The sequence below is a fragment of the Megalobrama amblycephala genome, linkage group LG24, assembly GCF_018812025.1.
Source record: "Megalobrama amblycephala isolate DHTTF-2021 linkage group LG24, ASM1881202v1, whole genome shotgun sequence".
Taxonomy (NCBI): domain Eukaryota; kingdom Metazoa; phylum Chordata; class Actinopteri; order Cypriniformes; family Xenocyprididae; genus Megalobrama; species Megalobrama amblycephala.
In genome coordinates, this window is record NC_063067.1 from 26087684 (window position 1) to 26110767 (window position 23084).

The 23084-nt window shown below is 39.0% G+C and overlaps 1 pseudogene; it reads right to left on the minus strand.

The window, feature by feature from the left end:
- Positions 1–383: 383 nt before the first annotated feature.
- LOC125259783 lies at positions 384–6440 on the minus strand (annotated as a pseudogene).
- Between the last annotated feature and the right edge of the window lie 16644 nt (positions 6441–23084).

A 23084-nucleotide genomic window follows, 5' to 3' on the forward strand; every position in this document is an offset into this window, starting at 1 on the left:
GGCACCAGGGCTTGACATTAACTTTTTTTGCTCACCAGCCACTGTGGCTAGTGGTTTTCCAAAGTTACTAGCCACTCAGCATTTTCACTGGCCACAATTTTGATGTTGGTAAATTACATTTTATATGATTAAAGTTGACTTTGTTATGATTAAATTACTTTATTTTGAGTCATTTTACTTGATTTAGAAGATTTGAAACCCTTTCAAACTTTTAAATGCGGATTGACCACACAAATCAAGACTACATTGTATATCAGCTGGTATGTACAGGTGGGCAAGAGGTGTACAATATGAGCATGGGCTAATATGAGAAATTATATAAGTTATTTGTGTCGGCTATATAAAAGAACAAAGAAGCAAATTACAAAAACAATAGTAAATTAAAAATAATCTTTTTTTTCAGATACAGTAGATTTTTTTAACATATAGCCTACATTTATTTAACATCTTTTGTTGTTTGATTAACATTAATGACAGACAGGTAGGCCTATTTAATTGGGCCGCTGAATGCATGGACATAACTGACGCATATTCAGTTATTACCCACCTGTTTACGTTCCACTTAAGCCATAACCGACTGTATTCACGCGAGATACTCCACACGATGGACATTTAGACTTCTGTGTGCACAAGTATTTGACTATTCAGGCACGAGGAGAACTGATCGCGCACGCGAGAGAGCGCTTCTGTTGTGAGTCATTCAGCGCAATTCCGCCTATCCCTCCTTCACTAACTGCACGGTAAATAACGAACTGTGTGATTGGACTGTAATTTTGTGCTACGACGATCTTCGACGATCATTTGGCTGTAAACTGAAATTATATTCAACCCGCCAAAGTGGCTAGCGCGAGTGGCTGTCTTACCCGCCAGAGCTGAAATCTACCCGCATTTGGCGGGTTGGCGGTTGTTAATGTCGAGCCCTGTTCAGCACCAATGTAGCATGGTTAGTGTTCAGGGTAGAAGGAGGTGGGAACCGGGAAATGTTCAGCGTAATCTTAATTATATAAAATAATCAAACACAAAACTAAAATAAAATCGGCAGCCCCTCATGGACGACTGCCGCACACACATAAACAAAACATAACATAAATTGCTCAGGCCTAGTCGTCTCTCATCCTTCACTGTCATTGCTCCTCCTTTTATCCTTCCGAGCTCCTCCGTGAGATACGAGACTGGTGCGGCGCGCAGGTGACACTCATTAGCACTCGCTCACAGCTCGGCCTCATCCTGCCCGCCACAATGACGCAAAAGGAATGTAAATGCATTGGGTTTCGATACCATCAAGTGTGTATGAAACCAGTCCAATCCGGGGAACAAATGCACTCAGATTCGGACTGAATCAAACATGCCCAGTGTGAAAGTCCCCTATGTTCCCTCCTAACTTACAATACCTGACTCCTGTGCTACTCGTGATATTTGTCCCTGCTGAAACCATTCATGCTGTAAAACCTGCTCTATAGTCCCTCTCTCAGTTGGTTCACGTGTCAGGCACCGCCTTATCAAATCCTGGCATGCTGTACAAGTTTTCAAAAGAATGCTGGTTAATCCGATATGTTCTTTATGTACATTGTACTGATGCTTTATGTGTTTTAAATGTTGTTGTCATTACGTTGTCAGTAATTAACTGTTCTCTTACCTCTGGATATTCTGGAGTTAAACCTCAGAATGCCATAATTCATGTCGCCAACACTTTTGAAGGGGCTGACATTTGCACATCACTCTGTACATCATGACGCCCAGAGACCAGACTGTCGTTGGCTCTGCCTCATATCTTAAGTCCACGTAGTATTCAGGCGGTTGACATCCTCCTGTTCATTAAAAGCAAGAGATATACAGGTTAAGCAAACATTTCATTTACAAAAGTTAACTTGTCTAAATGTCCATTTTCACATATCTATTCTTTGCTATTAAATCACCACACAACAGACTTTATTGCAATGCTAATAACACAAATAGCCAACTGACCTTCAAATTCTCCCAAGTAACCACTTTTGATGAGGTCACCGCAGCCAAAGTCGATCATTTTGACTTGGTTCGTCATTCGTGTTAATCAGAAAGTTATTTAACTTAATGTCACGGTGGAAGATGCCTCTGTCAAAACAGTGTTTGGTTCCGAGCACTGCTTGGTACATCAGTTCACGTGCCTGTGACTCATTCATCCGCAGTTCGTTGCTAACAAAGAATTTGAGCAAGTCCTTGCAGGGTTGCGGATACTCTAGGATGAGGATATACTGATCTTCCTCATCAAACCAGTCCAGCATGTGGACAACATAGGGGCTTATCGGAGGCTCATTAAGCAGCAGGTTTAGAGCCACTTCTGCAAACAGTGGCTTGGAACACCCAGGCTGGAGAAAAGAGTTCAGCAAAAGGTTAGCTGACTTTCAATATCACATTTCACTTGTATTTAAAATATATTATTTGTATTTAAATATATGCATTATGTTTTACCAACTTACAATTGCAATATACCGGTCTGCTGCAATCTTAGGGATAAATTTGATGGCGACCTGAAAAAAACAAACAAAAAACATTAATGATTGTATATTGACATCATCACAAATTGTCATCACAAACATGTTTTGGTCAAAGTGTTGATCTATAAGATGCATTTGGTGAATACAGAAAGATTGATTTTACCTGCTCGCGTTTGAATTTCGAAATCCCCAGGCAGACGGTGCCGAAGCCTCCTTCTCCAATCTCCTCTCCCACTTCATAAAGCTCAGAAAATGGAACTGCAAAAATATACATAAAATAGCATGTTAATATATGAGATTCATAGTCTTAAAAGACCCAGGGCTGAATTCACAAAACATCTTAAGGCTAAAAGTAGGTCCTAACTTGCCGATTTAGAAGAAACTCTTAAAAATAATGGACGTGTCAGTCCTAATTTTAGGTTTAAATTTTTGCTCTAAGAGTGTTTCACAAAGCATTTTATCAATAAAACCAGCTCCAAATTCTTTGAAAAGTTAGGAGTAGTCAAGAGGACTCCTAAGTCACTAAAACCAAATCACAAACAATCCTAAAATGGCTGTCAACCATTGAGGCAATAGGCGATAGAGCCTTGAGCACTGAGCCTTTTCTTCATCAATGCTCGGAATTTAGCCCAAACCCAGAGTACTGCCCTGTGTCCCTGGCTGGGAATAGGAACCAGCCGAGAGTGAGGAGTCAGAAAACTGTCATGTGAACATATACTTCTTTAATTAGTGTCTAATTTAAAACATTTTACATTTTAAAATCTTTTTTTTTTTTTTTTTTTTTTTTTTTTTTATATGGCAACATTTTTTTTAAAATCTTTATTTGAATATGGCAAAATTATTATTTTAAAATCTTTATTTAAATATGGCAACATGATCGTTCTACAATATTTCAATGAATAAATCACTGACAGAGACTCCTCGCCCAGTAGCCAATCACTGTTGGCATAGTTAGTAAGCGTGTTGACATCATCCATAGTAGCAACAATGTCAACCCCGCCTTTTCTCTTAGCTTAAAATTTCTCTCTATTCCTTAGTAGAAATTTGTCTCAGCAGCTTTGTGAATAGGTTTTAAGAGAAAATTCTTAGCTAAGAACTCTTACTGCTATTTAGAAGAACTCTTAGTGGTAAGATAAATGTTTTGTGAATACGGCCCCAGGAGACTAAATATAATTAAGAGGTAAAGGGAAAAGTAAAACATCAGGTAGGGCTGGACAATAATTTAATATCAATATATATCGCGATATAATTTTTTTCGATAACGGTGATATGATTTTTAAACACATTTCCGGTATTTCGATATATACATTACAGCATCACTGACTTGAGGCGCAGCCGTTAGAAAGAGCAGAACGCGATTGGCTATTTGCGTGATGACGTACACCACAGAGACATGCAGCCACCAGCCAGTGCTCAGCAGTTGTACGCTAAGATCAAACGCGAACGCGGCAAGTTTTACAAAATGAGTACACCTGATGCAAATGCGAAACAAGCTTCCACAACTTGATGAAAATATGTGTGCATAACTACACCGTGCTGGTTAATGTTTGGTGCAGGAGAATGTGTGAAATAAAAACTTTAAACACGGATACTTTATTCTGTATGAGCTCTGTGTCACGTGGCTAGTGTTATTAAACTCATCGAGGAGCTCCGCGCTGAAACCGAGCATATGCGCGCTCTGCCTGTATATCATAAAAACAATCGTATTTTTCATGTGTTCGTATTCAAACTCCTGTTCTGACCGCATTGCGAGCAAAATACAAACAACACACGTGCTGTGCTGAGGGAAACAGCCTGCGGCTTGCGTATTTGAACGCAGCTAGAGCAGGCAGAGGTGAATGAACAGCACTTTTGTGACATTTGAATTCTCCGCTGTAATGCGATCTCATGCGAACATATTTTCCATTTGTGCTGGTAGATGCGCAGTGATTGGATTAAATGAGCTTTATGTCATGAATATATATGTCGAGATTCGCTCGAAACCTGCTCGAAACGGTCTACGTCAGCATGTTCGACCATGCCCATACTTGGGCCGAAAGTACACGATTAAGTCAGATTTTGTGACGTTGCTAGGACTTTTCAAACAAGAAGACAGAAATTGCTATGAAAAATGCAAAAATAACTATTTTTCACTTATGAATAACATTGAGTACCTTTAGTGTTTTCAATGATGTGCAGCCTATACATATCTGTTTACATCTCAAAAAAAGTGTTTTGGGGTTTCATGACCCTTTAAGAATAATAAAATCAGCCTACGTTATAGTTTAATGTTAAAGATATTAATATTACTAAAGTGAGTGAGTCTTATGTTTATTTTTATGTTTGTATGAAGGCTAAATACAAATAAAAGCTGAACATAAATTTATTTGTACTGTTTTTATCTCTAAAATATTATATAGTTTTATAGGAAGAGATTTCATAGATTTGGCAAATTCATTTTTCAGACGTTTGTAGGTACAGACATCCATTGTGGCCGTTCTTGGCAGTTTTTCTGAGGCTATTATATAGTTCATATCGATATCGGAATTATATCGTATCGACCGAAATTAAGAATTATATCGTGATATAAATTTTGGCCATATCGTCCAGCCCTAACATCAGGATAATCAGTTTCTTTCTAATCATATTTCTTTAACTAGGGAATCAGAAAAAAAATACTTCTTGGATCAGGAGTACAAGATTCATCAACATGACACATTACATATAGGCCCGGTTTCACAAACAGGGCTTAGACTAAGCCAGGATTAGGCGTTAGTTTAATTAGGGTATTTAAGTAGCTTTATAAACGTACCCTAGAAAAAATCATTACTGGTGTGCATCTTGAGACAAAACAATAACTGGCATATTTTAAGATATGTCAGTGCAAGAGCCAATTACTTTTGGTTGAAACAGCTCAAACATGCATTTTAGTCTGGTACTATCTTAAGCCTTGTCTGTGAAACTGGGGGTTGGAATGCCAGATGAGGGATTAGAATATGAATACACAGACTTACTAGGGTATCTAGACACAATAAGTAGAGAAAAAAAAAAACAAGAAAAAGTTGGCAAATGGAAAAATACTCACGAACAGATGGACCCGGGTAAGAGGCTGTTCTAAACCATGTTTGATCTCCGACACGTCTTCGCTTGGAAGCAGCGCCTGGAAATTTTGGAGATCTTGGCTCAGAGCCAGATGGGCCTGGAAGAGGATCATCTGGATCCTGCAGACCCGTTGGCACAAGGCCACATGGTCCTACGACAGGTGTTATAATTGAAGCAGCTGGATGTTGATCAAGGATCGGAAGAACCAAGCTGCGGATCTTCTGGAGGATCAAGTTGGATCCTGCAGAGCCGTAGGTTCATGGACGGATGGATCCAGCTGAAGATCATTCGGATCCTGCAGAGCTGTTGGCTCAGCGACTGGATCCGTCTGAACATCAGTTGAATCCTGCAGAGGCATTATCTCATGCGCAACTGGATCCGTCTGAACATTAGTTGGATTCTGCAGAGGTGTTATCTCAAGGACAGATGGATTAAGCTGAAGATCAGCTGGATTAAGCTGAAGATCAGATGGATTCTGCAGAGCCGTTATCTCACGGACGGCTGGATCCGGCTGAGGATCAGCTGAATCTGTGTCAGGCTGTGAACAAAGAGGATCCACCTTGTTGTGCTTTTTGTGTTGTGTTATTTTACGTTTTACAGCCCGACACGTTCTTCTCACGAATGCACAGAAGCCTTTCTTCTTAATTTTTGTTTGTTTTTCTAAAACAGAAACAGAAATAGAGGAGTTAGAAATGACCTCCAGATATTAGACATCAAATACTCAGGTAGAGTACACCAAGAATAAACTTTTTCATGATTCCAAAATTAACTAACATGCTGCAAAGGAATAGATAAATACCCACACTTAAGTGTGAAAAAAACAGTACAAAATTAAAATGACAGTAGACCTACCTTCAGCTGCCACAGGATCATCTGGATTTGCATCACAGCTCGTTGGCTTGACACTGGATGGACCCGGCTGACAATCAGTTTGATCCTGTTAGAGCCGTTGGCTGGAGGCCGGATGGACCAGGCTGAAGAGGAGCCACTCGGTTGCTTCGACGTTGACACTGATTGTCACTTTTAAAAGTCAGCAATTTTCTTAAGAATGCACAAAGGCTATTCTTCTTGCTTTCTGCTTGTTTAAAAAAAAAAATCTGGTTAATACATTGGTTTTCTTTAAATTGAACTAATGAATCAAACATTTTACATAAATCACGAAATGCCACAACAAAACAATAACAATTTAATGACCCTACAAGTTCGATTAAACCATCAAAATATGAGGAAAATATGTTATATATTTTTAAATATTTTAAATATAAGAGAAGAATCTAAATACATTAAATTGTGGTTAAGGCATTTATGTGACAAAACTATTTGGCAAAAAAAAAGGAAAATCATAGAAAAACAAAAAAAGCTCACAGGAAAATGCATACATTGACTACATCATAATCAGTTATCAAAGTTATTCTCTCTTGTTTCCATGTGTTCATAATTTCTTTGTATGGCAGCCTGGCCAAATATTATGTCTGCACAATTTGGCATTGCGTTATCACAAATAAAACTGAAAGCACGCCCAACTCCAAGCACAACTATGCAATATTCTTATGAAATGTTTTACAATTTTATAATAACAATTGAATAAAGGGAGAAGATGTCAATTTTCCTAGGCTGGACACCACTTATGGCCACTACTGTATGTGTGTGTACTTGGTAAACCAAATTAGGTGGGGACTAAATGTCCCCACATTATAGATAGTAATTTTTGACCGGGGACATTTTGTGGTACCCATGATGAAAATAGCTTATAAGTCAATACAAAATGATATTTTTTGAAAATTTAAAAAATAAATGCAGCAATTTTTCTGTGTTTTAGGGGGATGTTTAGGGTAGGGGATAGAATATACAGTTTGTACAGTATAAAATCATTATGTCTGTGGAATGTCCCCATAAAACATGAAAACCCACATGAAAAAAAACTATAGTAATTTATAGTAAACACTATAATGTTTTTGAACCATACTATATTAAAGTACTTGAATTAATTTGTTTTTGTGGTAATATAACAACTATAGTAATATAAACAAGTTACTTTACCCAATTCTGTACTAAGTTTTCTACAACTATAGGGTGTATTATACTACAATACACTACAGTTTACTGTAGTAAAAACGAAAGTATACTACAGTATTTATTACAGTTCACTATAGTTAATACTACATTATGCTGTAGCATCCATTAGCAAAGTGTTGTAAATACTATAATATAAACAGTATACTACAATCTACTATAGTATGGTTCAAAAACACTATAGTTTTTACTATAAATTACTATAGTATTTTTTCATGTGTGTGTGTTAAAATTATATATGGAAAATTAAAGAATTTCACAAAATTAAGTTTGTTACGTCTGAAAATGTGGCATATTTACCTGTCGGGCTGTTCTCCATAGCTGCTACTCTTTCAGCTGTCAAAGTGTTACACACAGGACAGTTAGAGTTGAGCGCCACACAATCAAACACAGGAGAAACTCTAGTGCTTATAATGAAGCGCTTTAAAACTCGCAGTTGTTGTGTGGAGAGATTTCGAGTGTTTGCTCACAGTCTTCGCTTCTGCTCGGATTCACACTGAACTGAAAAGCGATCAGCGTGAGAGCGAAGTTTTATGCTGCATGGAACGCGGAGCTCCTGGGCTGCACTATGACGTCACTGATTCTGTGGCGTCACATGCGTTTAAATTGGGCACGTAGTGTATCCATAATATACTGTCCTGCCTCATGTGCTAGCAGCCTCATGTGCTAATTCAGCCTTTTTTTCAGAAAGAATATGAATCGTGGAAGACCGTAGGCTCATTCTTTCCTTTTTAGTGAGGAGATCTTCTTAAAGGGATAGTTCAGCCTAAAATGAAAGTCATATAATTGTAACCCTGGTAAAGCCCCGTTCACAACCGCCAGCGACACGATCCCACAAAGCGACAGGATCCCATTCATTTCAATGGAGCGCTGGCGACTTCCGGCGACCACCGCGACAGTGACCGTTGGCGACAGAATGTAGGCGTGTCAAGCGACGGGAGACAAGCGGCAAAAGTTCAGATATTTCAACTTTATGCAAATCAGGAGCGAATTTCACGAGCAACAACCAATAGGAGTGGAGCTCTCTGGAGCTCATGTCACTGTCTCCAGCGCAGGCAAGACAGACAGGACATAGCTCCGAAGCGATTTCACTGTTTTATATGATTTGACTGTACATACATGGATATAATAAAACAATGCGTGGAAAAGAAACTGTCGGCAGTTTTGTGAGTTTGATTCATACATTTTGTGTTAATTATATGATGATGTGAGCAGTTTAGCACTGCTGCAGTTCATATTACAGTTTCCCCTGCATTGTGTTGATTATTAGGGACAAGAAAATTGATTATTTGTCAAATTCGAATGATGTTTTAGTATTTTTTGACAGTATGAATGAGCTTAATTTGTTGATAGACCGATCGTTAATCTAGTTAATGATTTAATGCACTGAGCTCTGCAGTCACAACACTCTACAACAGCAGACTGTTACTTTTAATTATTTTAAATCTAATTCCTTGTCAAATTAGAATGGTTTCTTAGTTTTATTTATCATTTGTGATTGCATTTTCTATAGATATGATCAGACGTGCAGTCTACCAATGATATTAGAGCGACAGCACTAGGAACGCCCACAAGCGACTTCACAGTACAGAGACAAGCGACATGCAGCGAAAAAGTCGTTAGCGGTGTGAACGGGGCTTAACCTAGGCTACCAGTGAAGAGATTAAAATAACAAAAGGTTAAGAGAAAAGTAAAAGTAAATTTAAGAAAAAATTAAGTTTATCCACATGTTAACTTACAGAGATGGCTCTTTTAAGCAGCGAATCAGTTTAAGTCCCGCTTACGCGCTGTTTTCTGAGTGTATGAGAGAAAGAACTTGAACTCCCTAGAAAGGAGTCGGCTGCATGGAGCGATTTCCATAAACTCTCCTCATAAATAACCAATTCAGAGAGAAAAGTGATTAAAAACAACAGAAAGATTACATTTCTGAACAGATAACATAACATAAAGAAGCTGTCGCTGGAGTGAGAAGACGAGGCGGAGATTCATGAAATAGAGGCCGATGCAGACCCACGGAGCATCGCAGCGCCGTGAATGAACTTCCTTGTTTGAATTAATATCAATTTCTTGCCATGGTGAGTCACATTTTAAACATTAACTTGATGTTATGCAAGAGAAGTGTTACAAACGCGATAGCAAATCGATATGAATGTATTAAACTTACATAGGCCGTGCAAATACAAGTGCGAGCCGTAGTAATAGCACTAAGGCTAAAGTTCATGCATGAATATGATAACGAGTTAATGAAGTGTCATAAAGTGTATTTAAGATTTATTATTTTTCTGCCTTGTTTTTACAAGGCTTTATTTATTTAATTTATTTAGATTGATGATATTGTCTGTGACAAGTTTTCCTGATTCGTGCAGGACTCATGAGATGCAACTACGGACCTGTTTTGCTTGATGAACTGTTTTGCTTGATGAACTGTTTTTGAGCCATCAAACTGGTAAGGGAATTCTTTTCCTTTTTGCTTTTGGACAAACAGGACGTGAACTCATTGAGATCTGCCTCCCTCCAGGATTTTCAATGAAAGATTTTGAACTGAACTATTAGAAAAGAATTCGATAGTTCTTTGAACTGAATCGTTTGATTCATGAACTCAGGTTAACCGAATCATTGAATCTTGAGCATTTAATTCACCCAACTCAAAAGACTATTGAGTTTATTTGAAATTGAAAAGTGAAAATTCAGAGCCACATTCTGTACAACACAAATTCTGAGTATTCAAGTTATTGAATGTAATATTTTGTTTGAGAATATTGTTTACAGTTTTTCGTCAATTTTGTTGGGTTATAAACAAACTGACAGTGTTGAATTTTTCCAAATGTTTTTATTTTATTTTATTGTACAAAGTGTATGAGAATTGATATCCATCTGATTTAAGGGGTTCAAGTTGCTGAATCCAAGCACCAAGAAATTCCAATAAGGAATAAACTTAAATTTAAATTTTTTTTTATCATATAAAGTGGCCGATCTTGATCTCATTAGAAGACTTGGATTGAACCTGCTTGCTCTGTGTAACACTTAATGTGAAGTTTTCCAAAACATGTAATACTAAGGAATATTACACTAAAGGTGCTTTATGCAACCGGATACAGACATCCTACTCCAGAAAACAAATGAAAGCATACAAAACTATAGAGGCATACTACTTGTTTACTAATGGTTGCATATGCAAGTATTAACTTTTGACAAAGTGGTCCAGAGTTTCCCACAGGATTTTGTGGGACTGTGGTGGTTGTGGAACATTGGTCTTTGAGTCCGGGGACATGGCCCCTCGTAAGAAAGTTTTGTACATTTTAAATTTAAATGCATAAATCTGGTGCATTTTGAGAGCAAAATTAAGTGACTAGATCAATGAAGAAATTTGTTCTCTAGTAAACAATTTTGTGCTCTAGTAGTAATGTATTGGTTGCATAGATGAATGGTGATCGCAGGGCACATTAGTCACATTCATACAACATAGTTCATAAATGGTCAGTAGAGTATACATTTGAACCATCAAAAATATGTAGCAAAAGTGGTTACCTTTGTTGAATTAAAGGTGCCCTAGATTATGTTTTTAAAAGATGTAATATAAGTCTAAGGTGTCCCCTGAATGTGTCTGTGAAGTTTCAGATCAAAATACCCCATAGATTTTTTTTTTATAAATTTTTTTAACTGCCTATTTTGGGGCATCATTATAAACGCGCTGATTTTATGCTGCGGCCCTTTAAATCCCGTGGTCCACGCCCACAGAGCTCGCGCTTGCCTTGAACAGTGCCTTAACAAAGTTTACACAGCTAATATAACCCTCAAAATGGATCTTTACAAAGTGTTCGTCATGTATGCGGGATGCATGCGTCGGATTATGTGAGTATTGTATACTGTTATATTGTTTACTTCTGATTTTGAATGAGTTTGATAGTGCTCCGTGGCTAACGGCTAATGCTACTCTGTTGGAGAGATTTATAAAGAATGAAGTTGTGTCTATGCATTATACAGACTGCAAGTGTTTAAAAATGAAAATAGCGACGGCTCTCTTGTCTCCGTGAATACAGTAATAACCGATGGTAACTTTAACCACATTTAACAGTACATTAGCAACATGCTATCGAAACATTTAGAAAGACAGTTTACAAATATCACTAAAAATATCATGTTATCATGGATCATGTCAGTTATTATTGCTCCATCTGCCATTTTTCGCTATTGTTCTTGCTTGCTTACCTAGTCTGATGATTTGGTTGTGCACATCCAGACGTTAATACTGGCTGCCCTTGTCTAATACCTTTTATAATGTTGGAAACGTGGGCTGGCATATGCAAATATTGGGGGCGTACACCCCAACTGTTACGTAACAGTCGGTGTTATGGTGAGATTCGCCTGTTCTTCGGAGGTCTTTTAAACAAATGAGATTTATATAAAAAGGAGGAAACAATGGAGTTTGAGACTCACTGTATGCCATTTCCATGTACTGAACTCTTGTTATTTAACTATGCCAAGATAAATTCAATTTTTCATTCGAGGGCACCTTTAAGTTATGTCTAGAATAATTAGTGGGGGCCTGTAATACATAATTATTATGTACAGTTATTATTATTATCTACATAGTTAAAATATAAATTTAAATACTCACGGTTCGGTTTGTATCAGTTTTAGAGTCACGGTTTCGGTGCAGTTCGGTATGTGCTATGTTCAGGGAAAAAAGGACTACTGTCAAATAAAAATAAAGAAAATAAGAACAAATAATCTAACCACAAGCAACAGCACAAATAAATACAATAGAGCAAAAATACAAATAAAATAAACCAGTGCTTCTTCAGGTAGGTCTAACTGTTTTCAGGTACAGAAATTGAATAAAGTAATCAAATGTAAAATAACAGCCTATTTGACTGTATAAATTAAAGATTAAAGTTAACACAAGCTATTCAAGTCAAGAGCAGTGAGTGATTTGGTTATCTTTTGTTGTTTGATTAACATTAAAATCACAGAAGGAATATTAGGCTGCTGTCACTTTAAGACAATGCACAGATTTTTCTGGAAAATAAGTATTTTTCTCTGTTTTAATTTGTATTATTTTTACTGTCTGTTCATTTTGTCTTTAATAATGTTTGATCTTTATTAATTAGGAGATTTTTTGCTGTGGTATCAAATTATTAAAGTGTACTTTAAAGTTATAAATGGGAAGCAAAGTTACATTTTTCTATATATATATTTGTATTTATTTATTTTTTTATTTTTTGCTGATCCGAAAAATGATCTGACCTGTGGCTCGAAAACCGTAATATGATTCGAACCGTGAGTTTTATGATCCATTGAACCACTAGTACACATTGAACACACATGATAATCACCAAGATGGGCATGTTGACATCATTTTTGTGTGAATTTGTCTGTTCAAGCGCAAAACTTGAAAGATAACTCCGTATTTGCGCAATGTCTGAGATGCTTCAGATGAGTGTACACACACATCTCACAGCGCGCTCGAGTACTCTTTCGTTTCTTCTGGCTCTTAAAAGTTGAAATTGGCAAGGCTTTAATGAGTTTAGTTTAAACATATTGCAATGTGTGCTGTTCAGGTCCTGTACAGGTACTATACCTGTGCTTGCACGCTATCAACACTGAGGTGTAGGGATGCTCCGATCAGGATTTTGGCAGCCGATACCGAGTACCGTTTTCTTGTCATGGTGATCAGCCGATACCGAGTACCGATTTCAATGCTTCACTGATTTGTAAGCTCTTTGATCACCTTTTTTCCAGATAAAAAAATACTATAGATGTTGCCTTTATTATATTTTTGTTCCATTTTTATGGTAATGTATGTAATGCAACTATAGTTTTAACAGGGCACTAAATCACAACAATTATTCATTATACAGTGAATATTTTAATATGCCTTTAAAATGGTGTTTCTGCACAGAAAAAAACAAACAAACAAAATGAAGCAGTCTTTCTTGCTGTCTGGTGTGTAAAGTTCATGTTTTTTCAGAATGTCTGTAATGGATGGCTGAGTGAGAGTCGTATTACTAGTTGTTACCGTTGCCTTTTTTGCAGTTGCCAGTTTTTCATATTCAGCATAAGTCTCGCGGTGGCTTGTTCTCAGGTGCCGAATCAGGTTCGTCGTATTGAACGTTTTGAACAATACTCCTCCACGAGAGATTTCTTTAGAACATACACGGCAAATCGCGAATTTTTCATTGTTTCTCGCAACGTCATAGCTGAAATTCCACACAGGTGACGACATGACTGCAGCGACTATGTTGACTGCAGCGCTATGTTCCCGCCTGTCACACTCACGCGCTGACGTCATCAAATTGCGATCGGTTCGTGAGATCGGCCAAGTTAGTGAGTACCGATCGAGTCATAAAATATGATTATCGGCCGATACCGATCTCTGGCCGATCGATCGGAGTATCCCCACTGAGGTGATGACACGGCGTAAATTACTGCTAATATACGAGTATACAGCACTCACAGTAGGCCAAGTTTACAAAGAATGTCTATTTTGTCCAACATTTTTTTGATCATCCAGGGCTCCAGATTAACATTTGAGAGCAGTGGCACTGGTGCCACTAAGTTCTACAGAAGGTGGCGCCAGCACCTGATTTGTTGGCGCAGTTTTTTTTTTTTTTTTTTAAATCATAAAGTTAATTTAATCATATTACAATTGTTTTGCATTGATAAGTGCAGTTACTAATAATATTACATGTTTATTCATTGGAAATTTGACAGTAAAGCACTGAGTTCAGTGCTTCAGTGATAACAATATGTGCTTTTTACTTGCTTTCTGTGTAATTCATCACAATTTGAAGAAGTTTTTGTTTTTCATTAGACTTTTCTTACTTTTCATATATTAGGGAGTCAATAAGTGTTTCTCTGCCGCCATCTAGTTGTAATTTCATGTCTTTTTCTTTAAAAATTTTTTTTGTTTGCCTAGAAGTGTTAGTTTTCCTTCATCTTTAAACTTTTAGTTTTACAAGTCATCAACATTAAAATTTGGATAATATTTAAATTAAGTACTGGAATATTTATTTAAGTGCTGGAAAATGTGTGAAGTCCATTTAAAGTGCTTGAATTTCACTTTTAAAAGTTTTGCATGAACCCTGAAATTAATAATGTAAAAGCATTCAAGTATTTCTGCCACAATACCATAGATTCAGTAAGCATTACTACATTAAATCCATGGTGATTTGTGGACTGGAAGAACCTTAACTTGTTCGTGGCACAGTGTTTGTCCTGTTTTCCACATCAGCACTATTTGATCTGATATCTGTGGTTTATAGCAGGGAATTCTGCACTGAATTTGAATGCTTCCCACTAGATCTCACAGCAATGTTACTAATTTTGTGGCGAATTCAAACTCTTTCTCACTGGATCTCCCAACAGTGTGTAGTAAGCAGCCATCACATGATCGAGATCGGCGTGCGCTGAGCTCGCGCTGCGCTGTCTATAGTTGCTCAGTGCTCATAAACGATCCACGCTGCACAGCTCAAACGAGTAGCACCGTTTCATGCTACTTGTTTCTCATATGAAACAGAAATGGCAGCTCAGTTGTGCGATGTGGTGGTCGCACCAGTGCGACCTCTAAAAAAATTTAGACGCACTGGCAGAAAAATAGGTCGCAATATTTAGTCGTAGTCTGTAACCCTGTCATTGCTTTTGTTGTAATGTATTGAGAAGCCAGAATGCGTATCCATTGACTGAAACATACAACATACAACATACAGTACATTAGCTGAACTCTGTCTGTTTTATGCGTTATTTTTAGCAAACCATATTATAGATGCATTGTTAGATTTAAGTTAAACCAAGATGAGGTTATATGCCTAAATTGCTCTCAGCTCCACTCAGGTTGTAACACTTCAAGCATTTGATTCTCCATTTGACTCCGTTACTGAGGGAGAATGACTGCCCACTGTGCCCCCGTTCGTGTGCTTTGTTCTTATGTACACAAAACTAGCTCCTTTCGCTCAGCGGAGCAGCTATTCATCTGCTACGGGGATATTAAGATACGTTATATTTCCTGTTCAGTTCATATATATTTATTATACAATATCTCACAAAAGTGGAGTACACACCTCACATTTCAGCAACCATTTTATTATATGTTCTCAAGGGACAATTCTATAGAAATGAAAATTGGATATACTTTAGAGTAGACAATGTACAGCTTGTATAGCAGTACAGATTTACTGTCCTCTGAAAATAACTCAACATACAGCCATTATTGTCTAAATAACTGGCAACAAAAGTGAGTACACCGTAAGTGAACATGTCAAAATTGTGTCCAAAGTGTCAGTATTTTGTGTGAGCACCATTGTTATCTAGCACTGCCTTAATCCTCCTGAGCATGGAATTCACCAGAGCTGCCAGCATGCTGCAGAGGTTGCTGGGTTCCTCTTCCACTCCTCCATAATGACATCACGGAGCTACTGGATGTTAGACACATGGTGCTTCTCCACCTTCCACTTGAGGATGTCCCACAGGTGCTCAATAGGGTTCAGGTCTGGAGACATACTTGGCCACTCCATCACCTTCACCTTCAGCTTCCTCAGCTGGCAGTTGTCATCTTGGCGGTGTGTTTGGTGTCATTATCGTGTCATTATCATGCCTTTCGGCCCAGCATCATGTTCAGCTTCAGAATGTCACAGTACATGCTGGAATCCATGTTTCCCTCAATGAAGCAGAGCTCCCCAGTACCAGCAGCAATCATGCTGCCCCAGACCATGATGCTACCACCACCATGCTTGACTATAGGCAAGACACAGTTTTCTTGTTACTCCTCACCAGGTCGTAGCCACACATGCTGGACACCATCTGAGTCAAACAAGTTTATCTTGGTCTCATCAGACCACAGGACATGGTTCCAGTAATTCATGCTCTTGGACAGGTTGTCTTCAGCAAACTGTTTGCGGGCTTTCTTGTGAGCCAGCTTCAGAAGAGGCTTCCTTCTGGGACGATGGCCATGCAAACCGACTTGTTGCAGTGTGCGGCGTATGGTCTGAGCCCTGACAAGCTGACCTTCCTGCTTCTGCAACCTCTAAAAGCAATGCTGGGCAGCACTTATGCATCTGTTTTTTGAAGCCAGCTTCTGCACCTTGATGCACAGCACAAGGTCTCAACTTCTTTGATTCAACTTCTTTGGCCTGTTCTGAGTGGAACCCAGTCTTGGAAAACCTGTCTCTATGACCCTGGCCACTGTGCTGTAACTCAGTTTCATGGTGTTACCAATCTTCTTATAGCCTAGGCCATCGTTGTGGAGAGCAACAAATCTAATTATCAAATCCTCAGAGAGTTCTTTGCCATGAGGTACCATGTTGAACATCCAGTGATCAGTATGAGAGAATTGTACTCAAAGCACCAAATTTTAACTGCTCTAATACAAGATACATACATTTGTATAGTCCTGTCAAGCAGACAAAAACATGAACATGATGAATATGACATAAGCTTTGCATGGTTAAACGACATACAGCTGTTATCACTTAAAGGTGTACTCCCTTTTGTTGCCAGCTATTTTGACAATAATGGTATGACAACAACTGTATGTTGAGTTATTTTCAGAGGACAGTAAATCTATACTGCTATACAAGCAGCAACATTGACTACTCTAAAATATATCCAATTTTCATTTCTATAGTATTGTCGCTTGAGAAGATATACTAAAATGGTTGCTGAAATGTGAGGGGTGTACTCACTTTTAGTGAGATACTGTGTGTGTGTGTGTGTGTGTGTGTGTGTGTAATATATATATATATATATATATATCTGGTATCATATATATGATACTGTGACGGGATATATATATATATATATGGTCACACACACTGACACAGTCTAGTTAATGTATAGGAAACACTGTGGTCACTGCACTCGGACAAGATTACAAGCCACTTTGTACTGCAGTTTTTCAGTCAATTTCTTGCATTTTTTTCCCCCTGATGAACAACAACTTTTGGTGCATGGTAAAGGCTCCTTGTGGTTTCTCGGTATGATCGATTACACCAACCATAAACAATGCAATCACAGGCTTTTTGTGGTGCTTCCCTATGTATAAAATCACTTCCTGCACTTCATCCGCATTTTGCGCCACCCTGTGATGTCATGTGCAAACAACCTATTGATCTATTTTGTGTTTGCAAACAGCAATGACGTTTTTGTGGGCGGAGCCAACCTGGTGGCAGAAAATGACAGTTCTGCAATAACGGTCTGTGGAAGCCACAGAATAAAAGAATAAAAATAAAGTTAATTTCGAGTTTACACCTCACAGTTCTGGCTTTTTTCTTGCAGATCTGAGTTTAGCTATATCTCAGTATCTCGAAATTCTGGACTTTTTTCCCCTCAGAAAGAGTTACATAGTCCGAACTGGGAGATATAAACAAGCAAATGCAAGAAAAAAAGTCAGAATTGTGAAATGAAAATGTTATAGTCTATGTTTAAAAGTTATTTATGTAAAATGTTATAGGTTTAAATATTATTTCATGCTGTAACTGCTATGTATGTTAGAGGTCTGCACAGGTTTTAAACTGAGGCCTGAACCCTGCCCGTACCTTAGATCGTTTGACCCGACCCAAACCCGAAAGGTCCTGTTATAGTTTAGCCCGAAGCCGAAATCCGTCGCTATAGAGATGTACCATTCATGCTATCATAAGCCAAGACAGCTTTGTAAGACCTACACTGCACGTAACCACTGAGCTATTTATTGATTGAATGACGATCATATCGTACAACTTTTAAATAGATAGAAACATCAGGCTAAGTAGAAAAGACGCACAGAGGCCATTTGACATGCTATCGCGCATAATTATATAGTACAACATTTTGAACATTTAAATACACATATCAAATAAAATAATACAAAATCTGTACGATGTAGTGTTTTAGGTGATTGTAGCCTGCTATTGACAAAGCTAATTTCTGAGAGACGCAAGAGAAATGCAGCTATTTGATTTACGAATGCGCTTGGTTAATTTCTACGGAGGCCCAAAAGGGACATGGTGGTTGAAAAAAAAAAATGGGATGGAGGAGTGTTTTTGCGTTCCCTCGCAAAATTTTAACATTCCCCGAGAAACCTGTTGTGAGCTCGGACAAACACTTCCCCTTTAATGTCCCGCTGGCTGGCAGTAGTTTTTCAGTAAGCTCCATACATTAATAATGCACAGAAATAATGCGTGGCTCATAGAGTTGTTGGACTCAAATATAAAGAAATGCAGTCAGTGCTTAAAACACACATGCAGCTATTTCCATTCACAGTAACCTAGACAACGAGCTACAACAACCCAATTTTCCTCAAATGTGCTTTATAATATATAAATTGGGCTCTATGAGCAGTCGGCTGGGAGAGGCAAGTCTGAAGGGACTGTCTGAAAAGTGCAAAACCCAAAATACTTTTGCTCATTTTATATTATGAAAAATACTCAATAACTTCACTGTAACACACTGTACTGTCACCAAATTCAGTTCATACGTCTCTGCTCTCCTGCTGGTCATAGGTACTACAACACTTACTCTGGCAAGTAGCACACAAAGGCTACTTGGTACACAGCTTACATACTTAAAACAGCTTTAGCATGATAATTGCTTATTGAATTTGATGGCATTACAATTTATTTCATATTTATACTAAAAGCAGTGAAATTATTGATTTTGTTTGATAATAAATAATCATAAAAGTTTTGCGTTTTTTTTATCAGACTAGGTGTTCCAGTACAACCAGCAGGAGAGCAATGACATATGAACTGAATTTGGTGACAGTACAGTGTGTTACAGTGAAGTTGAGTATTTTTCTTTTTCTTTTTCTTTTCTTTTCTTTTCTTTTCTTTTCTTTTCTTTTCTTTTCTTTTCTTTTCTTTTCTTTTCTTTTCTTTTCTTTTCTTTTCTTTTCTTTTCTTTTCTTTTCTTTTCTAATTAATTATAAAGCACATTTAAAAATTGGGTTGGTGTAGCTTGTCAAGGTTACTATGATTGGAAATACAGTGCTCAGCGTAAATGAGTACACCCCTTTGAAAAGTAGTTTTTTAAACAATATCTCAATGAACACAAAAACAATTTCCAAAATGTTGACAACACTAAGTTTAATATAACATCTGTTTAACTTATAACATGAAAGTAAGGTTGACTAGTAGACTAATCATTGCAGGTTTCATCAGTTCAGTCTGTGACTTGCAACATAAATGTCTGCGTTTAGCTCAAAGGGCATCTTCAGTGACGGTATTGTATAAAAATCAAGACTATATTTTTTGCATTATGATTCCGACTTATTCATTCTCTTATTCTGTGGATTTTGGCCATTTTCCTCCCCTTGTTACTAGTGATCGACCAATATTGATTTTTTAGAACCAATACCGATAATTTGTGTTTTTTATGTGCCCGATAACCGATATGCAGAACCGATATTTATTTACTATTATACTTCTGTTTTTGACACGATTACAACTCCACTGAACTGAACAAACCATTTTATTTATAACGGTCACTCCCTCCTTGCATAGAAAGCAAAACAAATCTTATTTATACACCATTAAATTTAGTTAATTTTAATCTTCATATTACAAAAATAATTTTATTTATAAAAAGCATCAGCAGCAACACTAATGTTAATGATGCAAAAACTTGAGAAAATGCGATCCAGGCAGTCCAGCAATGATTATGTCAGAGATCAAATTTGAATAAGGAATAACACATTTATTAAGTAGAAATTATAGAGAGAAACAAATTAATCAAGTAATTAATAGTTAATAATAAAATCTAGAGTATTGCATGTAACAAATGAAGATCAGAATATAGAGAAAGAAGGAACAAAATTAAGAGAGTGAAATGAGAGGTAGGAGAGAAGAAGCAAAAGCAGAAGATGCAGAAGAGATGCGAGAAGCAAAAAGAGCAAAGAAAAAGAGAAAAGGCTAAACTATCAAAGACCCAGTTGGTTTTATACCATAAGCAGAGGAAAACTTACATCCCACTCAAACTTATGTTTTGGTCTGTTTGGATAGATAAGAGAGGTCAGCTTAAACCTTTCCGTTGTTTTGGAGAATCTAGAAAATGTATGACATTTTATGGTTTCCTGCTATCCAGACCATCCGTGACCATTGACATTATCAGATAGAGTAAAAATAGCACCCAAAAAGTGTGTTTAACACCTTTGTCAGAACCACAGAATAGTAACATCAACACATTTCAAATATCCCTTTTCATTGGAATACAAAATATTATAGGCAGGAAAATGTACATCATGTGCACAAGAACATCAATTCTGAGGAATATCTTCGCTTCGGTGAAACTTGGCAGGCGTCCAATATCTAACCACAAACGTGTCGACATGACCTGTCACATTGGAACACTTGAAGAACAATTAAATACATACTCTTACATAATAGAAGAAAATATCAGTAAATCGATATATTGGTCGTTCTCTACTTGTGTTGTGAGTCATCACTCGACATAGGATCCATTTGCAAGCTTTAATGCAGTATACAGGGTCGTACAGGCGATGGTCAGAAACAGCAAACAAGAGCAACGGAGAACAGACAATACCGTGGTCAGGGACAGGCAGGAAGTCAGGGCAACAGGCAAGTATCACAGTCCAGGTAAACAGGCGGGGGTCAATAGGCAGGCAGCGGAGAAACAGTAAACGGTAAACAGACAAGAATGGCAACAGGAAGGCAAACTGGGAAATAACGCTTAGTAATGACAGCCGGAGCAATGATCAAGACTTCGCGTCAGTCTGTGTGAACTGGCAGCTTAAATGGTAGTCCTAACCAGCTGCAGCTGGCGGATGATCAGAGTCCAAGGTATGGGGCTGATGGGAAATGTAGTGCGTGTCAGTGTAAGTGAGTGAGTGGATGCATGAATGTCAGTATTCTGGAGATGGAGCCCTCTGCTGGCCAGCGGAGGGGATCACGGGGTTCGTCTCCGTGACAGAGCCCCCTCCCTGCGAGCGACTCCTGGCGCGAGGTGGCACACGACGTCGAGGTCTACCCCGTGGTCGAGGGGCCGGTCTTTCTGGGTGGTTGCGGTGGAATTCGTCGATGAGGTTGGGATCAAGTATGTCCTCGGCGTTGACCCACGACTGTTCCTCTGGACCGTACCCCTCCCAATCGACCAGATATTGGATGAGGCGACCCCGACGTCTGGAGTTGAGTAGTTCACGTACTTGGTACGTTTCCTCGCCCTCTACCTGGATGGCCGGGGGACTCTGCTCACGGGACCTCCCCTCCCCCTCCTCGCCGGGGTCAGCAGCGGGCTTGAGCAGGGAAACATGAAAGGTGGGAGAGATGCGATAAGTGTTAGGTAGGGCAAGACGAAATGAGACAGGTGTAATTTGACGTGTAATTTTGAATGGACCCACATACCTTGGACTCAACTTTCTGCAGGGAAGACGGAGGCGGAGGTCCCGGGTGGATAGCCAGACCCATTGACCAGGGTGATACTCGGGTCCGGGGCGGCGTCGACGATCCGCGTGCACTCTCTGGCGGCGGACCGCTTGTTGCAGGTGGACGTGGGCCTGGTTCCAGGTCTCCTCACTCTTGGTGAGCCAGTCTGTGACAGCTGGTACGTCGGAGGGTTCTCCCGACCATGGGAACATTGGTGGTTGGTACCCCAGGATGCACTTGAAGGGTGTGATGCCAGTGGCTGGTTTTACCAGGGAATTTTGAGCGTATTCAGCCCATAGAAGGTAGCGGGACCAATCCTCTTGGTTCTGGCTGCAGTATGTTCTTAGGAAGCGAGTAAGTTCTTGGTTCAACCTCTCAGTTTGTCCATTGGCCTGAGGATGGTAGCCCGAGGTGAGGCTTACGTTGATGTCCAGAGCTTGAAAGAAGGCTTTCCACAATCGGGAAGTGAACTGTGGACCACGATCCGAGACAATGTCCTCGGGTAACCCGTAGAGGCGAAAGACCCAGTGGCACAGTAGTTCAGCGGTCTGCATGGCTGTGGGAAGTTTGGGCTGAGGAATCAGACGACAGGCCTTGGAGAATCGATCTATGACGGTGAGTATGACAGTGTTACCCTGTGATATGGGAAGGTCCGTGATGAAATCGATCGCTATGTGGGACCAGGGACGCTGTGGTATGGGAAGAGGTTGCAGTAACCCGGCAGGGAATTGTCTTGGGCTTTTGTGTATGTTACACGTCTGACAGTTCTGGACGTAGATCGTGGCATCCCTGACTAAGGTCTCCCACCAGAAACGGTTCTGAAGCAGATGAATAGTGGCCGTGATACCAGGGTGACCTGAGGAGGGCAGACAGTGAATGAGACTCAGAACTTGGTCACGGAGATTGGGAGACACATATACCTTATCAGGCGGGCAGGCGGCCGGAATCTCCTGTTGAGCATTCTGCTGTTGTATCAGAGTCATAATGTCCCACTGAATGGGCGCTACCACGACTTGGAATGGGAGGATGGTTTCGAGTCCGTTGGAAGTCTCCTCCTCCTCAAACAGACGAGACAACGCATCGGCCTTCGTGTTCTTGGATCCCG